The following is a 20156-nucleotide window of genomic DNA, read 5'->3' on the forward strand; positions in this document are numbered from 1 at the left end:
TCTAGAACTGCCTGCACGGGAAAGCAAAAAGGGTGATTTATTTCTGAAGGAATAAATTACATGTCTGAAAATTCTTTCTAATTCCTGTGTAGGTCTGCAATCTCTGAGATTGTACGAAATGGTCCATTATCCACAGAGACTACTAAGCAATCATTGGAACCCATATGTATTTTGCCCCCATTATCAATCGATAGGTCTTGAGGTACCGCTGACTACACCAGAAAGCAAAACCATCCTAAGTGATTGTTTAATCCTGACCTTCCATGCTTTGTCTATGTTGGGCTGTGTCTTGGCCTCCTAAAATTCTCCTGTATTGACATGTGTGAAACGTGAAAGTTTTGGAGTGGAGTTTCTGTCTCTGAATGTTTAGAAGATTTTGTTGGCCAGAAGGCCGAGTCTTCAGAACACCAATGTTCTTGGTAAGTGTAATCTGAAGAGTAATTGTTGTAAATCTCTGAAATTGTAGTCAGTTTCCAGTTCTCACTTGTGGCTTAGAGACTTTAAACTCAATGGTGAGGATCAACACAGCGGTTCTGGTACTATGAGAACTTGGAGTCATCCAGCTGATGAGATATGTAGTAACCTGCCTATAGTTAAGGCTGCCGACGTAATCACAGTCTGTTAACACAAGTCTACTATAGCCAAGAAAAGAGTCTGTTGGCCATGATATTAAGACATATCTCCTATCCCTGAATAAACAGAACATCTTGGAGTAGAGGGCTGGCCCATTGCTCTTCCCTGAGTTGCTCTGTGAGTTTATTCAAACTGTGAACAAGGCTTAACAAGCAGTGGTTCATTTATTTATTTATTTTGGAGTTTTATGTAGCACAAACAAAAACCTTTCGGTGACAGGGCGCTTTTACAGATAGTGTACAAACACATAGGATAGGACAGGAAGAATTAAGTAGCACTAGATAAAAATACAATATATGTACATATATATACATGCACTAATGGTAAACAGAGAAATAGGTGTAGCATAAGTACAGGCCCGCGTGACAAGAAGCAGCGGACATATTGCGTGAGGAATCAATCACATGGAAATTAATGCAAGTTCAGTGAAAGAGGAGTTTGTTGGATAGTAAGATTTTTTATTTCTTTTCTGGAGATGGATGTGGATGGGTTGCATCTTATTTCAGTAGGGAGAAAGTTCCACATTTTTGGTGCAATTCCGGAGAAGGATCAGTTGTACTTTTTATTTTATTTTTATTTTTGTGGATTAAGGAGTAAGAGGCTTGTACTTCTGGAGGATGTGTTTCCTCCAGATAAGGATTTCCGGTAAGGTAGGGGGGTATTGTGGTACAACACTTTGTGGGTCAAACAGGCAGTTTGAGATGAATCCTGGCCTCGAAGGGGAGCCCTTTCAGTGATTGAAGGTCAGGGTGATATGATCACTTTTTTGTTTTGATCCAGTGATGAGCCTAGCTGCTGCATTCAAGTTAGCCTTCAGCGACGCAAGTGAAGTTTTCAGGAGACAAACCAGATTAGTGCTATCATAGTCTAATTTGGATAACACAAGTACATGTACCGCAGTTATGGGATCTGCCGCTGGGAGGGAGGATTTTAGTTTCCTAAGAAATAGCAACCAATGCTTAACACCTCTACTGACGGCGCTGATATGTGTTTACGTGAAGAGGACTTCTGTCAAGGTTATACCAAGGAATTTGGTAGACCCAATGATGTGTTAGGGTACAGTTCAAAGCAGTGAGAAGAGGGAGCCAGTCTTTGATGTTAGGGGTGCAACTGTTATACCATCCTAAAATTATCATTTACATTTTGAAATAACAATGACATACACACAAACACAAATAAACGTACACTTTAATATAGGTTGTGCATATATGTGCGGAACAACAAACTACTAACATCCCACCACACCAGCAGCCTTCTGTGCACGCACATCACTGAACCCACCTGTGGTCTGCTACCAGAATATCATGCTGAGAATTTCATCCGCCTGAGTGTCATCAGAAATCCCTCATCGAAGATGGATGCTTGAACAAACTGCTCTTCTTCCCTGCCTTGAATTTCTGTAATGCTGCTGAGTCCTAAAACATTCATACAACAACCTGCAAGCAGCCGCTGAACCAGAGAAACCGACACAGTAAGGAGCACAGCAGCGTGGAAAGAGGGGAGTTGAACATGCGTGGAGGCGTCTGGCGGGCCCCCAATTGCAGATGCACCATAACTCACAGAAAACAACCAGTATGGGGCAGCGTCTCGTAGCTCTAACTGCATATTGAAGCTGCTCAGCATGGATAAAGTAAAGTAGAAACACGCTGGGGCTTACAAGTGGTAGGGAGGCTCCTGCACTATGCTGGGGAATGACAGGGGTGTAAATCAGTGCAAATTAATTGTGGCGGAAAGACTGGTAATTCCTAGTGCTCAGTGCTAACACAATTGACAATAGAGTGCATGTTTCAGTTATATAACTGAAGTCCATCATAGTACTATCATGGTACTATCAAGTGCTTTTAGTGGTAAGGAGAATCAGCTGCAGGATGCAATAGAGCTCTTGCTGCACACAAGTTTTTTGTATTAACTATATCCTGCAAACCAGAATGAATAGTGGCCAGGACAACAGGTAAATCAAATCACAAGCAGGCCAAACTCTTGTTCGAGACAAGAACACCCTTAAATCTCCCCTCAAGGGAGGTAGAAAATTGCTTACCAAAACCAGACATTGAGACCAGTGTAAACACAAACATTAAAGTAATAGGTCTGCTACTTGAAACAGAGTCTGTGCACAATAGATGAGAAAAAAGACACCCTCACACAGCGTATGCATAAAATGAATGACAAGATAGAAAAATGTGTGGAACGGCTGGACATATCAGAACAGCGCATCTCAAAAATAAAAGACAAAACCTATGGGCATGGGAAAAAGATTCTGCAATTGGAAAAGGATCTAGTATCCATTAATGCCAAGAATGAAGATCTGGAGTCTTGCTCAAGCAGTAACAACTTGCATGAGTCTGCCAGCACCACCCCAATTATACACTTTGTAGAAAAGATGTTAAAATCATTGTTTTGAGAAGACAGCTTCTCTCTCCTGTCTTGATCCTCACTGTGCTTGACATCAAGGCTAATCATAACAAGAATCCTTAACTTCAGAGATGCTAATGTATCATTGATCTTGGCAAGGCAATTTTTTAAAGAATTGCAATACGAAGGAGTGAAAATTGAATGTATCTGTTTTTTACAGCCACAGTACTTGAGACGAATGGAGCTTTCATCCCAGTACAAAGGAAATAAAAAACACAGACTGGTGTACTCAATGGTACATACTGCAAAATTAAAAGACAAGCATAACGAATGAAGGCCTCACGTATTTATTTATGTAGCTTGATTTATATCTACAAAACTATTATGTGGCAACCCTGTAACCCTGGGAACCGGGGCTGGAACAAACAATAACAAGACAACGCTCCCATTCGGGAGAGGTTAAAAGCCTAAACCTCCGAGGCTAAAAGTTATGATTCAGAAACAACTTCTTAGAATCATATAATTAATAGAATTCAATATGTCAAATCACATTACAGGTGCTAGATGAAGGATGCAGTGACACTAAATAGTAACATCAGTGAAAACAAGCATTTGCAATGCATTAGGTCTCGCATTTGCGAGATTTTGTGCTATTGGCATTGTAAATGACAATGCCTTTTATTTATATGTTTAAAAACCATACAGTAATAAAAGGCATTGTCAATTACAATGCAAATAGCACAAAATCTCGCAAATGCGAGACCTAATGCATTACAAATGTTTGTTTATTTTTTTATGTTTTTTTACCAGCACTTGCTCTCGCAGCCACCTACTGCCCTACTCAGTTTTTGGGCACGCTGAATGGTGTTTATTTCTGGAAAAAATGCCTATCGCATATCATTTAAAATCATAAAGTAGAAGATTTGGGTGCATGACAAGTGAAATGTTCTGATTCATGATTAAACTGAACTGCTGTAAAGGCTTTTCTGATAGAATAGATTGAATTTTTTCTAATGAAAGGAAATTCGATCCCTAAAAAGAGGGTAGTTTCACATATATACATTATCTCCTTTTGTATCATCCTCTTATATTTATTTGCAGTTTTATGTAATGCAAACTCGACTACAAGTATATCAGAGCACTTTATATGATCCCCAGTTGCATTTCAGACCGGCACCTTCTTTTTCAGTCACAGGGAGTCTACGCGATTTGCCCGGAATCACCGGATGTTTGAGAAGACTCCGAGAGCCAAATCTGCTTCCCTGGCTGCAAAGTCGGACGCGCTGGCAGTTATGCCACATCCTCTCTGCATTGCTCCGTCAGTCAATGAATAAACAAACAAGGTCCTCATGTAGTGCGACTGGACCACCGGTAAATCTGAGCACTTTACATGATCACCAGTTGCATTTTAGATCGGCACCATCTTTTTTAGTCATGGGGAGTCTAAGTCTAAGCTCATAGCGCGCAGTCAAGGGCAGCGTCTCTGTTGTGCAGAAAATTAACACAAGGAGCACCTTGTATGCCCAGACATCCAGCTGACACGCCGACTGCAGTGCAGACGTCTATGGACATTTTATTAGCCTCCTGTTAGTGATGTGTGTGGCGGCCACCACTGCCATTCTGACAAAAAAATTAAAGGGAAATAAAATAAACAGGAGAAGAGCCTTGTGACAAAAAAATAGAAGGGAACGCACGCATGGCGCGCAGTCAAGGGCAGCATCCTGCGAGTGGTGTGTGTGGCGCCCTCTGCCACTAATGTAAACAATGAAAAAACAAAACGGAAACTGTGCTGAAAATGACGAGCACTGGCAAGGGACAGCAAAAGTCCAATTTTAAAAAACAAGTGAGGGGCTGCTGGTGGCGACTCCTGCAGCTTCAGTAATATACGGTGCACGTACACACGCATCCACTCGTCACGCGCTTGCTGCTATAGCAAAAGAAAAAAGGAAGTAGTGCATACATTAAAAGATACAGCCCTGCAGCGGAACTTAACTGTAGTTGGGCGCTGCTGCTTCCGGAATGAACGGAAGAGCGTAGCAAATCAACAGCCAATAAAAAAGCAGCTAAAAAGAGCAACGCCACAGTTAAACTAATGGCAAGCGGCAGGACAATTTTCCCTGCAGTAGGCGCAGTTTCGCCCAACATACAGATTACTTAAAGTCTTGGAGAGCAGAGAATGTGCGTTGCTTACGCAAGACCTAAAATTGTGCCTTGGTGCTGTACAGAAATATATAAACAACATATATATATATATATACTTCTCTCTAAGGAATGACAATGGTAAAGACTCAGCTGGACTCAAAATAAAAATACAGTACATGTATCATGAAACATCATTAGTCTACTAGCACTTTTGTCGACGTTTCAACCCTATTGGGAGCAATTTGTCAGGGTCATCATCAGGAAAAGGAGGAAATGGTAGCAACCTGAAAGGAAGAAAAGAGCCAAACTAATTAAAAAAAAACCTAATCACACTAGTTATAGATACATAGTCCTGTATACTGGAAAAGACATACCAGTATAAAGAGGGAAAAATCACCCAATAGACTACAATAGATCACAACATTACGTGTAGACTCTGCAAAGACATTAAATGTAGTCCAACATCTCACATTTACGCATTTCCAAAGCATCTATGATGTCGGGATTCCCAAACAGAGACTTTACAATTATGGATACTGCAGTAGTGTGTATTGCAGAAATCAACAGCTGCAATGTTACACGGACAGTTTCATAACGAAATGGAATAATATGAGCATTGATATGGGGTATGTACCAAATGCAGAGGATGTAATGAGACCTGAGAATCCACAAAACGAGTAAGAAGGTCTATCAAAAGAATGCTGCTTTTCTCCAGTCATCAGTGGAGTTAAGTCCATGCATTACTGAATCCAATTTGCTAATACATTTCACCTCTTTACATGACAGTATCAGATATTTGTTGCCGCCTCTGGCATCTGATTTCACTTGTTCGATTACCTGCCAATGTAGGTCATTGGCTGTGTTATCGCTGAAAATGTTCAACCAGTGGTGCCTGTCACTGTAATTTGATCCTACTTTGATGTTGTAGGATAGGACACTAGACCCTTGGTTTGGTTTGGCCTATATAAACCAGATTATATGGGCACCAAATTGCGTAAACCAAATCCTAATGGATGCAATTAGTGAAAGAATGGAGATTAAATTGAACACTGTCATGTATAAACACTTTGGTGTTGATTTAGTATTTACATGCTGCGCAAAAACCACATTTGAAGCGCCCTCCGACTGGTTATAGACCCCATTGCGAATGTTTAGTGGGTTTTGGTATGAGAAGGAGGGCAGCTCTAACAAGGGAGTCCCTTATATTGTTGCCTCTTTTACAGGAGAACACTGCTATAGTCCTGTTGCCTAACTGGTCTTTCATTAAATTCCTATGTTTTAGTTTGATCTTTTTGATCTCATTACTGGCTGTGTTAAATGTAGTGACACAAATAATACGGTCAGTCTTATGTTTGTGTTCATAGGGTTCAAGTAAGGTTTCACATGGATTGTACCATTCTTCTTTGTGTGCTTGCTTGATCAGTCTCTTGGGATAACCTCTTTCAATCAGTCTAATAATCAGAGTGTTCGATTCCCTGAATTAGTCAGCCTGTTTGTCACAACAGGTTACGTTTTTTATTTTGAAAAAGAAAATTCCAAAATGGTAGCTGGAGTAGTCTCCGCTGTAGACAAACTTAAGGTCAGGCAGCATACAGATCAGGCGGGCAGACCACTATGTTGGTGGGGATGGAACTGCATTGCCGCTGCAATGAAGTTCTCTTTATGTCAACTTATAAATTGGGCCCAGAGTTCTCTTCATTTCTGATCATAACACAACAATTACATTTCTAGAAGTGGAGACTTAGGGGGTGATTTTTATGTTGCCAGTATGATTCTTCATCAGTGGTGGAGTATACATACCGCCAACTTGAATGTCCGCCTGCCCGATTTGACGGGAGGACCTTTAATTTTTCCTCAGTTGGGACCACCCTGCCTCCACCATGGCAAAACTTCTCTGGTGTCCTGAGGAGTAAGGGATGTCGGAGAAATGGCTTTATGTCCGCATGACCAATTTAGATGGGTGGATATGTAGTAATTTTTTACTGTTTCTTTCCTTCAGGTAAAACCTGGCAGTAAGAAATAGTAAAAGCAATATAATGCTCCCACTGCCATGGGAGAAGACTCCCATGGTGAGGGGAGCATTATATTTTTTCTTTACAAAAAGAAAAACCCATTTTGGGATTTTCTTTTCGTAAAGAAAAACAATTACTCTGTGCTACATTGCATTGTCCTTCTGATGCAGCTCCTTAGCTCAGAGTAATATGCATTGTCAGGAACCGCTGTGATGGCAGTTCCGAGCCGCGTTTTATAAATTACTGCTTGGTTGATGGTCGTTTATAAATTAGGCTGCAGGCTCTCCACCTTGGGAAGGGTGTAATTTACTCTCATCCCAATGGCAGACTGGTGGGTCGTCTCCCAAGAAATAAATCACCCTCTAAGTCAGAGAAACGCAAAGTGGCTTTGCATGGCTTCAAAAATGTGACTTGGAGTTCTGTGTCACACATGTACCACGTTGCCTGGTGCAAATGTGCCGCAACCCTCTCATAAATGAGGCCCATTCTGTTGGAATACAGATATATTGAAAAGGATTAGGAAAAAGTGACGTAACCCTTTCATAAAGGAGGCCCACACTGTTGGAATACAGAAATATTGAAAAGGATTAGGAAAAAACAGAAACTTGTGACAACGTTTTCATATGTAACTTTTCCGTCTCAATGGGCAATTTCCAACAGCAATATTCTGTTATGTCCGCTAGACACTTCTGGTTGTAGGGATATAAAGGGTATGCACCGTGCGATAGGTTTTCTTAGTGAAATATTTAGAGTGAAAAATGGGTGTTCAGGAATCCTTTGTATTTCTGAAATTGTCACAAGGTATGGAGTTTAGGAGCAGTGGTTATTTATGGGGAACATCCTTTACCACGAAACTTTTACAATGTGGTACCATTACCACGCAACTTTTACAACGCAATTCGTTACAACGAATTGTGCTGGGGGGCGCTCTAGGATAGGGAATAGTTTAATTTACTATCCAACACCTTCCCTTCTATCCACGGGGACTGGAGTTGGAATAGTAAATTAAACTATTCACTATCCAGCGCCCCCCAACACAATTCGTTGTAACGACTTGCGTTGTAAAACCTATGTTGTAACGGTACGCGTGGTAATACCATGCGTTGTACCGTCATACATCCGTTATTTATACATCTCTGAATTTGTGACGTATGAATCAGAGGGTATTTTTCAAAAGTCTCTTTCTCACACATGGTCTATGTTTGAAATGGCAGCAAAATCCAATTTGTAATACCAAATGTTCTACTATTCTATATTTCCACATATCTTCTGATAAAAATAGTACCTCACTTGCATGAGTAGGCCTAGTGCCTGTGGCTGGAAATGGGCCAAAACACAAAATGGACACATCACATTTTCCACTGAAAAATTACGCTTTTTTTTGCAATGTTGGTAGCTGTGGATTTTGGCCCTTAGCTCAACTGCCACCTAGGGAAACCTAGCAAACATGTACATGTTTAAAACTAGACGCCTAGGGAAATCCAGCGTGTGATGACTTGCATGGTTCCCACCAGTTTTGTTTTAGCCAGATCCCTTAAAATGAAAACCTCAGCCGGCACTTAAGGAACCCTATCAAACCTGTACATTTATGAAAACCAGACAACCAAGTTAGTCCATTGTGAGGTAACTTCTGATGCTCTCATCAGGTAATTTTACTAAGAAGCCTTTGCAAACCTCAAACTTAGACTAAAACACATATTTTTTACACATTCTTTGAGGAAAACGCCTGGAATCTGTGAGTAGCCTAAAAATCCTACCACCCAACATTCCTTCTAGTCTCCTGATTAAAAAACAACCTCACATGTGTGGCTATGCCTAGTGGGTGCGAAAGGAAAGGGCACCAAACGCAACACAGACACATCACGTTTTTGCACTGAAAACGGGTCTTTATTTTGCAATTTGGATAGCTGCTGGTTTTTGACCCTAGCTCAGCCAGGACCTAGAGAAACCAAGCATACCTGCCCCTTTTTTAAAACTAGACAAACGGGGATGTTTGACTTGCTTTGCTCTAATCAGGTAATTTTTCCAGAATACCTTGCAATCCTCTGTTCTTTGATCAAAGAATCGAGTTTGGCCTCTGTAGTTTGTAAACTGGAGCATGTTATTGAATTGAATGTGACTGGCATAACTTCCCCCTCTTCTGCTAGTCCTGCAAAACATATTGTCAAAAAACGTTCCTCACTGGCATTTGGGCCTTTTAATGAAGCAGTGGGTTTTCACATATTTGGATTTTTTTTAATAATATTATCCCCAATGGAAAACCATTTTGCTGAGCATTTCTTGAGTAAATTAGTAATTCATGAGCAAGAAATTGAAAGGTCTGACTTTACTGATTTTAACTGCTTACTACTTGAATTAATACTTTTATCATTTTTCTGAGGCGTTAATAAACTGTTTTAAATTATCCTTAAAAACCTTCTCACATAAATGATCTTCATTTTCCATATGGATTTACTTCGCCATTTTGCAATATATAATATGTGTCTCAGAAAATAGGTAAATGAGAACAATTTAAGATACACTGTGTTTGTGTGGTCAATAAGGATATTCAATAAAAATGTAAATCAGGCGTCGGTGATATATCTTGTTTTCTCAAAAATTGGAAAGCGGACTGAGCAACTTCCTGGAAGGAATAATTTCAACTATTTTGTTTGACGAGGAGCCAAATCCCAGCTCCAGCGTTCTCACAATTGCAACTCAAAGAAGTCCTAAATCTAAGATGTATCCTGGACTAAGGCAGGTGAGCACTTGCATCTAATTGCAATCACTCCCAATGGGCCTGACTCTGAGAACAAAGTGTTACGAGTCCTGGGAGCCATCTCTGAAATAAAAACAAACTGAAAATAAACCAAAAAAACCTTGCAACTCTAATAAATTAAGTCATGCTGATACAAAAGCAGTATGCACTCCAGCCCAAGCACTCAAGTAACTGCATTGCAAAATAGCATTCAATTTATCCTATAAAACAGCAATACTACATTTTAAACTGGCTGAAAACACCCTGCAAATAAATTTGTCATTTACAAAGAAAGTTATTTTTGACTATGTCTGCCAACAGCAAGAAAGGCTAAATGCAAGATTGTGGGGTGGTCTATATGTAGAGAACAAATGCTAAAACCAATTGTCACCTGTAAGTCATGGTGTTTCTGGTTGGCAGAGGTATGTACACTGTACAGGCAGGAACCACAATCCTAGTCAGGTTAAGTCAGATACACACCCTAAATTATGCTGAGCTCACCCTCTGGTAGTTCGGCACAGAGCAGTTTGGCTTAACGTAAGAGGCAATCTGAAAAGTATTTGTGCAACACTTAAACAGTAAAATAGTGAAAAGACCACACAAAGAAACCAACCCTGGTTAGACAAACCGAGCTTAATTTAATGAACATAACAAGACCAAAGCAACACAACTCCAATAAGTAGAACCATAGTTATGAAGTTGTAAAGAATGTCTTGAAATATATTGCTTAAAAGCATAAAGCTACAACCTGGGCTATCTGGTCTTGCTTGACTAGGACAAAGTCAAAAGTTCAGGCCGACCATAATGGAGCACGTTCAGATGCAGGGACCAGCCTTGGTCTGCTGTAAAGTACCTTGTTGCATTGTTGACCGATCTGAACTGCGAGCACCAAAGGAACGATGCGTCGCCATCGAGCTTCCAGCTGAAGGTGATGTGTTGCACGGTACTGGATCCTCACAAATGTGGAGGAAAGGAAGTTGATACGCCGCGCATTCATCAAGTGATGACTGGATCTGCGCAGGTGTGTTGGAAAAGAAGGTGATGCTCCGTGCTGTTGACTAGCGATGTACTGGATCCCTGCCGATGTGTTGAGGGAGATGTGCCGGTTCTGATCAATGCAGCAACTCCAATGTGTGGATTCTGGCAGTTGCAACACTTTATAGCCACTTCCAAGCGCTCAAGACTGGACTGGCACCACTTGGCAGGGCAAGACTCTCGGGTGGCAGAGTTCAGGTGTTGGTTTGGAGTGGTTAAAAGTCTTCTGTGTCCCTAAGATGTCAAACAGGAGGCAAACAGACCAGCCCTTGGAGTCACTGTAGGTTCAAGTGGTGTAAGTCCAGTCCTTCTCAATACACTAAAAACACAGTTCTCCCAGATCAGCAGCCCAGCAGAGTGGAAGTCCTTCAACAGCACAGCAGTTCCTCTTCCTGGCATAGTATCCACAGGTCCAGAAGTATACTGAGTTGGTAGGGTCAGAAGCCCAGTTTTTATACCCAGTGGTGCCTTTGAAGTGGTGGAGACTTCAGATAGAGGCTTTGAAGTGCAATGTGGGGGTTGAGCTCCTTTGTGTGGGAATAGGACATAGCCTATTCGAGTGTAAGTTTGCAGCTGTGCCCATCCCCTCCCTCCTATCGTGCCTAGGAAGGCCCATCAGTTCCCTGTGTGTGAGAGACAGTCTAGAGGGAATGCCAAGGCCCAGCTGTCACCCACCCCAGATGTGAATTGAAGATAGGCAGCAGGCACACAGGTCTAAGAACAGAAAAATGCAAACTTGCTAAAAGTGCCATTTGAACAATTGTAATGATGAATTTGACATTACCGTTAAAGAGGATTTATCATTCAATTCCATAGATACCAAACATGATAGATCTGCCTTCTCCCAATTTTTAATTACACGTATTAGATGGAACAAGGAATCCCTAATCTTAACCTATAAGAAGGGTAGGCCTCACAGCAGTGAAATTTTTTTGGGGAGTTATTAACTAACCTTAAAGTATTTGTCCTACCTACAGGGCACTCTGCCCTATGGGCAACCTAGTGTCTACCTTAGGGTGACATATGTAATACAAGAGGATTTAACCAAGTCAACATGGTAGTGTAAACTGCTCACACAAGCTCTGCAGTGGCAGTCCTGAGACTTGTTTTGAAATGCTACTTCAGTGGGTTGCACAATCAGTGCTGCAGGTCCCCTAGTAGCATTTAATTTACAGGCCCTGGACCCATATAGTGCTCTAGACTAGGGATTTATGAGTACATTAAATCAAACAATGTTTAGGGAGAAGGCACATGCACCTTAGCAATGGTTAGCAGTGGTAAAGTTCACAGAGTCCTAAAACCAACAAAAACAGATCAGCAAAATTGAAAGCAAACAGATAAGTTAGGGGGAAGACCACGCTAAGGCTGACAGTCTAACTTCAACAATATAAGAACTTTTGCACCAAAGCTTCCTGGGCATTGTAGTTTCTTTTCTCTTCTAGTCATTTCGTTGTAATTTTTTGTTAAAACTGACTGCTATTATGTTAAATGCCAAGAAAGACAGCATAGTAGGAGCCTCCAGTCTTGACATAAAATTCATGACCTCAAGATCTTAGCTGATCTCGCTCCCCCGTTGCCTACGGTTGGAGCCTGTATACTTACGCTTCCGCAAACAAATTAAAACTCTGCTGTTTCCCAAATAAGCTTTTTTTTCCTTTTCCTTCCGGCTAACTCAAGTCCTTACAGCGCGGGGATGCCTCCGGGTCACCAGGCGCTCTATAAATCGTTAAATAAATAAATAAATAAATCTCAGCTGACAGGTTAGCCATTTAAATCCCTTTTGGGTATGCAGAGGACCTGTAGGGCGCACCAATATAAAGTGCAAATATGTATGTTGGCTTGTCTGTGTAGAGTACTGTAATCTGGTGTGCTTCCTGCAAAGTTTACGAGCCCAAAGGAATGGTATCCTTACAGTGTACAATACACAAATGTTTTGAACTGGTGACCTGTTCCAGCTACAGACAAGAACGTCATGCATTGGCCCAAAAACTCCTAAGACAAGCAGCCACACTAAACGAATGTAGACCGTTTACAGTGAGATATGACTAACCAAATAGAGCTATAAAAGGGACTTTGTGAAAATACTCTTAAGGACTGTACTGAAAACATCGAGAGTAGTGTGCTTGTATTACCTGTATTATTAAACTCACTATGCCACCTTGCTGATGTGTTGACTTTTGCAGTTTGATGCCTTACTTACACTTGGAATAATTTCTCTGATGAAATTCTTTTATGTATCATATACAAATTCAAAAGACTGATCCACAAAAGGCGTGGAAGTGTTAAAGAACTATTTAGGTATCTGTTCAGGTTGTTATGAACAAACCTCCATGACTAGATCCATGGATAAATATTTCTTTGTGAAACATTTCTACAGTTGATTTGTGCTGACAATTGCTTGCTGCTGAATATATTCATTGTTATTAATATTTGAAAGAAACACGTTCGTTATAGATTCCTTACCTTAGAATTACCCGCAGGGGTCAGACTGGATCTGGAAAGCTTTTTCGTCAGCAGTACCTCTGCATGTCGGAAGGTGGTGTCGGTCAGCTCCGTGTCCGTCGTCAGCGTAGTGGTCAACAGGATGACGTCGCGGTAGCTACTTAAACACCGCCCTCGCACGCTGTCGTCAGTTCTTTCTTTTTCCGCGCCAGCCAGCGCAGATCCAGAAAGAGCGGTGCCACAGTCATTTTTTTACTACGTTTTTCTCTACTTTTTGTTGATTTTGTGTTTCGAGTCTTTGACACAGAACAGGCGCACGAGGGATGCCCGGTTTTAAGGCCTGCAGTTCCTGTAACCGGCTGATGTCGGCGACGGATCCGCACCTCGTGTGCCTCTTTTGCCTGGATCGCGACCACAACCCCAAGTCGTGCTCTGACTGTCAGTTGTTGACGCCGAAGGCTTTGCGGGAGCGGTTCCGAAAGCTGCTTGAACGGCGACAGTCGGCTACGCGCAGTTCAAGGTCCCAGACAAGAGGAAGGTTGAGGGACCAGTCGCTGAGCCATCGCAATTCTGACTAGTCATTGAAGTCTTGCATTCGGAGTCGGGTATGTCGAAGCACAAGAAGAAGTTGAAGAAGCATCGTTGGTCTTCGACTTCTCCTCCTCGGTCGGTCAACCTGACGAGGCCCGTGGGTGATGCCCCTCCCGCTGTTCAAAAGGGGGTGGTGATGGACGGAGCATCTGAATCAATCAAACACTCACACCCAGTCAAAAGATCTGGGTTTAATCCATCACCGTTCTTTAGCCCACTCTGCCACCCCAGTTCAGACATGGCTATATGCAAATCAGTCTGACCCTGAGCCTCATGGGAACAGTCCAGCCCGAACTGCCAAGCCATGTCTTCCCTGGACCGGAAACAAGCTTCCGAGGACCGGTTTCTAGCATTCCAGCCGTCTTCAGCCCGGCTTGCTTGAATCCAGTGGCAAAGTGAGCAAGGGACTCACGTCTGAGCATACCCTGCCACACTTATGGTGGCCAAAAGCGGTACAAAAGGGGGTGGTGATGGATGGAGCATCTGAATCAATCAAACACTCACACCCAGTCAAAAGATCAGGGTTTAATCCATCACCGTTCTTTAGCCCACTCTGCCACCCCAGTTCAGACATGGCTATATGCAAATCAGTCTGACCCTGAGCCTCATGGGAACAGTCCAGCCCGAACTGCCAAGCCATGTCTTCCCTGGACCGGAAACAAGCTTCCGAGGACCAGTTTCTGGCATTTCAGCCGTCTTCAGTCCGGCTTGCTTGAATCCAGTGACAAAGTGAGCAAGGGACTCACGTCTGAGCATACCCTGCCACACTTATGGTGGCCAAAAGCGGTACAAAAGGGGGTGGTCTGCGTGCGGAGCTCGTTGAGTCGACTCTGGGCTACCCTCCCCTTCTGGGGCCCGGAGTGAGTCCCGCCCAGCTTCGTACATTCTACAAGGCAATGCATGCCATCTTTGGGTGTACTGATGCCATTTGGCACGCCTTTGGGCCCCGCAGACTCGGTTGGGGGGGTCTAGGTCTTAGCCGCCGCCGGCTCTGGCCCCGATGCTGCAGGCCCCCTTGGATCCAGGCCTGGATCTGGATCGGTGCTGGTTGACCCCATTACACCTCCGCCGGCACTGCTTACTTTGGCACCACTACCGCGTTCGGCACCGGTCGGCGTTGACCCCAGGCCGGCGTCGGTCGACACCGGATCCGACGCCGATGGGTTCTTTTTTTCCTGTGTTCCACCCTCGCCAATTTCAGCCTATTTGGCTGCCAGAGGAGGACTGGGAGGATCAGGAGACCCTTTAACTGACCAGCTTGAGACTGAGCAGGACTGGAGAGAGGATCTGGGGATGCCAGTGGTCTAGAAACTTCATCCAACCGTGGCATGTTGTCTCCTCCTACCGTGGCTGCGGAGGAGGGAGCGTCATACGCTGTGGTGTTGCATAGGGCATCCGAGGCTCTCAACCTCGAGCTTCCTACGGTGAGAGTCAGGACGAACCTCCTGACTGAGGTGCTTCAACCGTCAGAAAGCTCTTCGGAGCCCCTGCTGCCGTTTAATGAGCCCTCACTAACGTCCTTTTGGGCACGTGGTCCAGGCCCAACACAGGGGCTCCCGTGGACAGGATGATCGCCCACTGCCCGACTCCATGCAACCCCACTTTCCTCGCATTTCCTACTGCTCCTTCGGAAAGGGAATCCAAGAAGCTGGACCATCTTGGCAAGAAAATGTTCTCTTCCGCAAGCTAGAACTGCGGTCTGTAAACACAGCATGTCTTTTGGGCCGTTATTCGCACTCTGTGTGGGATACAGTGGCACAAGTGCTGCCTCAGTGTCCCCAGGAGGCCCGGGCAGTGCTCTCCCAGGCTGTTGCTGCCGGGAGACATGCAGCAAAGTTCACGATCCGTTGTGGGCTGGACAGCGCCGATTCTCTGGGCAGAACCATTTAAACATCGTTAGAGCTTCGCCGCTACGCCTGAATAAGGTCCACTGGCTTTTCAGGGGATGTCCACAACACTCTGATGGACATGCACTTTGATGGCCGTCGCCTGTTTGGGAACAAAGCAGACAACGCCCTAGAGCGCTTCAATGATTCACAGGCTAAAGCCAAGTCCTTGGGCCTCTCCTCCTGTCCGGCGCAGCCTGCTTTTCACCCCTTTTGGGGCTACGGACGGGTGTTCCATTCCACAACCCACCAGGGCCAAAGGCAGCAGCAAGTTTCCCAGTCTTCGCGCGGCCGGGGATGTGGAAACAACCAACGAGGTTCCGGGGGCCAGCAGGTGGGCCAGTCCACTAACCACCCCTCTGCAGCAGCCTCCAAACCCTCCTAGTCCATCCGTTCAGGCCCATCAAACGCCAGTAGGTGGCAGGATTCGCCATCACCTCCCCCACTGGCGCACCATCACTTTGGACAGGTGGGTTTTGCAGATAGTCTGAAGGGGTGACTCCCTCCCCTTCAAGAGTACCCCTCCAGCCATGCCACCACGTTACCACCGCATATCGGAGGATCATCTGGCACTTCTTCAGAAGATAGTTACGGCTCTCTTGGTCAAGGAAGCCGTCGAGCACGTTCCAGTCCCAGAAGTAGGTTGTGGTTGCTACTCCCACTACTTTCTGGTTCTCAAGAAGGACAAGGGCCTGCGTCCTATCTTGGACCTCAGGGACGTCAATCGCTTCCTCCGGTAGGAGAAGTTCAAAATGTTGACGCTTGCTTAGGTCTTGTCTGCCCTTGACCCGCAAGACTGTGTCATGGCGTTTGACTTGCAGGATGCTTATTTTCTCATCCCTGTCCTGCCGACCCACCAACGTTACCTGTGGTTCACAGTAGACCACGAGCATTTCCAGTTTACAGTGCTCCCTTTTGGCCTTACCAGCACCCCTCAGGTGTTCACGAAGGGGATGGGCGGTGGTCCCAGCTCAACTACGCAGATCAGGGGTCTCAGTCTTCCCCTATCTCGACTACTGGTTGTTGAAGGCGGGATCGCCCCAGGCAGTCGTTTCCCACCTCCAGACTACGGCCGACCTCCTGCATTTTCTGGGATTCTCCATCAATGTGCCGAAGTCACACCTGATTCCCTCTCAGAAGCTCCACTTCAACGGAGCGGTGAGTCTGGGACATTCGGGCTATGATTCTGATTTTTCAGCCCCTGTCCCGGGTTTCAGTCAGAATGACCCTGAGTCTGCTGGGCCTCATGGCCTCCTGCATCCTGCTGATCAATCATACCAGGTGGCATATGTAGGCTCTGCAGTGGGACCTGAAGTTCCAGTGGGCGCAGCATATGGGAAACCTGTCCCATTGCGTCCAGATCTCGGAGGGCGCTGCTCAGCAACTGCAGTGGTGGCTCACAAACCAGGATTGGGTCAGTGGCAGATCCCTCTCCCTTCCCCAACCAGACCATACAGTGGTGATTGATGCGTACCTTCTGGGATGGGGCGGCCACATGGGGAGGCAGAGATCAGAGGCCTCTGGTCTCTTGCGGAGTCCGGGCTCCACATCAACCTTCTGGAGCTTCGGGCGATTTGTCTTGCACTAAAAGCATTCCTTCCCTCTGTCCGGGGAAGAGTAGTGCAGGTGTTCACGGACAACACCCCCGCCATGTGGTACTGCAACAAACAGGGCGGGTGGGGTCGTGGACCCTATGTCAGGAGGCCCTTCGCCTCTGGACATGGCTGGAACATCAAGGCATTTCCTTGGTGATTCAACACCTGGCAGGTTCTCTGAACGCCAGGCTGGACGAACTCAGCCGCAGGTGCATGATGGATCACGAATGATGTCTTCATTCGGATGTGGTGCAAGGTCTCTTTCAACAGTGGGTAGAGCCTTGGTTAGATCTATTCACCACTGAAGAGAATGTGCAATGTCAGCAATTTTGTGCGTTGGTATTTCCAAGGCGGCACTCGCTCGGCGACGCTTTTCGTCGCGAGTGTAGTTGCGGTCTGTTGTATGCCTTTCCGCCGATACCACTTCTGCCCAGAGTGGTGAAGAAGATGAGGAGCGACCAGGCCCAAGTAGTCAAATCTTGTGGCTCCGGATTGGGTACGAAGAGTCTGGTACCCGAGATGCTCAACATGGCCATTGATCCTCTGATCAGACTGCCACTTCGGGATGATCTTCTGTCGCAGCAGCAGGGGACGGTCCTCCACCCAAACCTGTCCAGTCTCCACCTCCTTACATGGAGATTAAGCGGTGGCAGTTGACGTCTTTCGACCTGCCTCCTGAAATCTGTGACGTAATCTTGGCATCCAGGCGTCCCTCCACTAAGACGGTATACACCTGCAGGTGGAACAAAGTTGTGGCATGGTGAACAGCAAAGGCTGTGGATCCCCTTTCTGCCCCTCTTTCTGAAGTACTCTTGTTCCTTCTCTCTTTAGGCCAGCAGGGGCACTATCAAAGGCTACCTTTCTGCCATCTCTGCTTTCCTTCGGCTGCCAGATCAGCCTTATCTTTTCAAGTCCCCGGTAGGTAACTGTTTCTTGAAAGGCTTCTTTTTCCTCCAATTCCGTTTGTTATGCCTCAGTGGGACTTGAATCTTGTGCTGACTTCTTTGATGTGCGTCCCCTTTGAGCCGCTTCATAATTGTTCTGTACGTATTCTAACTCTTAATTCTGATTTCCTGGTAGCCATCACTTCTGCTAGAAGGGTGAGTGAGCTCCAGGCTCTTTCCTCAAAACCTCCTTTCCAGTCTGTGCATCAGGACCCGTCCATCCTTTCTTCCTAAGGTGGTCACTGCCTCCCACATCGGGCAGACCATTACTTTGGCCACCTTCTTTCTGCCTCTGCATCCTTCGAAGGAAGAAGAGAGGTTCCACCGCTTGGACCCAAAACGTGTGCTCTCCTTCCATCTGGATTGCACAAAACAGTTCCAGGTGGATGATCAACTGTTTGTTGGCTACGTGGGTGCAAAGAAGGGTTGGGCCGTACACAATTGCACCATTTCTCAGTGGGTCGTGTTGTGTATTAAGGCTGGTTACTCTCTAGCTAAAAAGGAGCCTCCAGTGAGGCTGCGCACTCACTCCACCAGGGCGACGGCACCCACTACTGCCTTGGGAAGAGGAGTGCCTCTAAATGACATCTGTCAGGCTCCCACATGGGTATCACTGCACATGTTCACCAAACCCTCCTGCCTGGACAGCCAAGTCCGTAGAGACGGCTTCTTTGGTCGGTCTGTTCTCCAGGGCTTTCCGGTGTAATCTTGGTTCGCAGACCCACCACCTGGGTTGGTATTGCTGGGATAATTATTCTAAGGTTAGAAATCTATAACTAACGTGTTTCTTTCAGATGCACAAGTTACTTACCTTCGGTAACCATATATCTGTAAGAAACATTAGTTAGTTATAGATTCCTTACCGCCCCACCCATCCTCCCCGTTCTGCAAACTGATTTCTAGGGTTAAGGATATCCTTTCAGGGCCCTAGTTTTGTGCACCAATGGTCAGTGTCTGGCATGGCTCTGCGTTTCTGGCGCAGAAAGTCGTGTACAGAACTGACGTCAGCGCACGAGGGCAGCGTCTAAGTAGCTGCCACAACGTCATCCTTGCGACGACGGACGCGGAGCTGACCGACGCCGCCTTCCGACGTGCAGAGGTACTGCTGACAAAAAAACTTTCCGGATCCAGTCTGACGCCTGGGGGTAATTCTAATGTAAGGAATCTATAACTAACTTATGTTTCTTACAAATATATCTGTACCGAAGGTAAGTAACTTGTGCAATTGGTATAATCTGTTTCATCTCTCTATTCACATTCCTACATGGTTTCCCCTGTGGTCCAGCACATTTATGCTATAATTTTGTTATGTTGTGGGTTCCTAATTTTAGATTACACAATAGTGGTTGCAAGTACAAAATTACGTTGACTATTTTTGAGTTGATGAAAATGAAATGGGAATTATGATGCTGTACGACCGTCAAGGTAACTGCATTGAGATTGTCATTGTTTATTAGCCGTTATGTGCCTAGATGAAATCCTTTACAATATCAAAAGACCTAATATGTCCAATGCCAGTCTGAAAGTGCATGCATTCTCAATATTCCATAACCCAAAACAAAGCAGCAGGCAGTATTTTAAGTGTTGAAGTACTGGGTTTTTCAGAACCCAGCGGTGCCAGGGAACACACCCTAAGACTTCGAGTTCTTCCTGTTTCAGACTACAGAAACACAGAGTCTTCTTGGTGAAGTCAAAGATCGCTTTTATTGGCTGCAGCCAGTAACAGGTATCCTAGAAGTACAACACGGTGTATATTCTCAGGAGACTGCTCAACTTTAGCCATCCCT

At 45.0% G+C, this 20156-nt stretch overlaps 1 protein-coding gene across 1 annotated transcript in view; it reads left to right on the forward strand.

The window, feature by feature from the left end:
* Positions 1-20156, forward strand: part of LOC144798356 (C-signal-like) — a 294329-nt gene that overhangs the window by 58209 nt on the left and 215964 nt on the right. The window lies entirely within an intron of this gene.

The sequence above is a fragment of the Lissotriton helveticus genome, chromosome 12 (genome assembly GCF_964261635.1).
Source record: "Lissotriton helveticus chromosome 12, aLisHel1.1, whole genome shotgun sequence".
In the NCBI taxonomy this organism is placed as follows: domain Eukaryota; kingdom Metazoa; phylum Chordata; class Amphibia; order Caudata; family Salamandridae; genus Lissotriton; species Lissotriton helveticus.